The sequence below is a fragment of the Labeo rohita genome, chromosome 4, assembly GCF_022985175.1.
Source record: "Labeo rohita strain BAU-BD-2019 chromosome 4, IGBB_LRoh.1.0, whole genome shotgun sequence".
Lineage (NCBI taxonomy): Eukaryota > Metazoa > Chordata > Actinopteri > Cypriniformes > Cyprinidae > Labeo > Labeo rohita.
In genome coordinates, this window is record NC_066872.1 from 36,494,888 (window position 1) to 36,496,800 (window position 1,913).

Genomic DNA, 1,913 nt, shown 5'->3' on the forward strand with positions numbered 1-1,913 from the left:
GAGAATACCTGTTCCCAAACTGACTTAATGAGCAGTTCAATTCTGCCCTCTGTTGGTTGGAAGGAGACACAAGCTAAAATTCCAAAATGTAGTATGTGCTGAATAATGGTTAATTTAGGTGTTAAAAATTGTTCAAGCGGTTTTCACAATGTTTGCTGAATGTTTATAATAGTCACATGTAGCAGCTGGGTGATAGTTCATGTTAATAGTTCAGTAGTTATTAACATGATAAAGATGTGTACACTTAGGGAATTATTAACCACTGTTTCACCTTCAAATGTGAACTATCCTTACTAATATTTTGTGTATATGCCCAGATCATGGTATTATTGAACATTATGGGAATAGAATGTGTTGACAAATATTAATTATTATTGTGTGGTGTATAATAAATAAATATGTAACTACAACAACTTAGAATTTGAGTAATAAGCAGGCATTTCACAAAAATAAATAAAGGAAGGAAGAAAAGAAAGAAAAAAAAGGGGTTTACTGGTTTACTGACTCATAGTTACAAAAAGCGTATTCACTGGGAATTGTGCATTTACAATTCTTGAACTTCCTTTCTAATGAGTAACCATACAGAATAGACATCATTAGTTTGCAGTAAACAAGCTAAATGTTTTCAGCTCTAATGAGCTCTGGACTATTGTGTGAGATAAATCTGCCTCCAAACACGAAGTTCAAAACCAACGGCTCATCTGACCTTACACAAACTACATGAACAGCATAACGTCTTTTACTAGTCATATCTCCACAATTAGGCCAGCTTATTTTGCCAGATTTGTTCATTTTTGTAGAATATTGGTGCTAAAAAGTCTACATATCACCTATTAATATATTCAGTATTAAAATATGATAGAAAAAGTCTGTTTTTGAAGAAAATACATGAACAACAATGTTTGTTTACCATATTTTTCATCTTTATTAGAAACAATACTAGTATATTACAATACTAGTTTATAATATGCAGTAATAGCCAAGGGAAGGAATCGTTAAAAATATTTTTAATTATATTCAAATAAAGTTTAAGAATTATTTTTTTGTTTTTAGCTTTTTACATCTTTTTGTTTTCACATGCAGAGATCGTTTTGATGTAGGACTACTTCTTGGTTTTATTAAATGCCTGGAAATGTTATTTGTAAAGTCTAAAGTTTACACACACAGAACCTGCAAAATGTAGTTTTACCAACATAAGAGGGATCATAGTAAATGCATGTTATTTTCTATTTAGTTCTGACCTGAATAGTTCACATAAAAGACATTTACATATAGTCCACGAGAGAAAATAATAGTTGAATTTATAAAAATGACCCTGTTTAAAAGTTTACATACAGTTGATTCATAATACTGTGTTGTTACCTGAATGATCCACAGCTGCTTATTTTATTTTATATATTAATTTTTTTAAGTGATAGTTGTTCATGAGTCCCTTGTTTGTCCTGAACAGTTAAACTTTCAGTAGGTGTCTCAAATTCTGTGGTTTTTCAGCATTTTTGTGCCTTTGAACCATGAACAATGGCTGTGTAATTGTGAGATCCATATTTGGCCAAGATACAACTATTTAAAATGAAATGAGGGTGCAAAAAATGAAAATATTGAGAAAATCGCCTTTAGAGTTGACCAAATGAAATTCCTATGCTACAAATAGCCTTTTCTTACTTTTCTTTCTTTTGTAATCCTTAAATTGCTAGTACTCGTTTGTTTTCAGTTGAAATCGTGTGTATTTTTGATACACTGCGTTATTTTACATGCCAACTGTGTAATATTTCCTTGCATTTAAAAAATGTACAAGACAGAGCAAGCGCGCAAGTATGTCGTCACGCATTAAATCCCTCCCTATCCTAGCAACGGTGCCCCCTGCACGCTTCTGATTGGCTATGATTCCAGATTTCCGCCATATTCAAAATCCA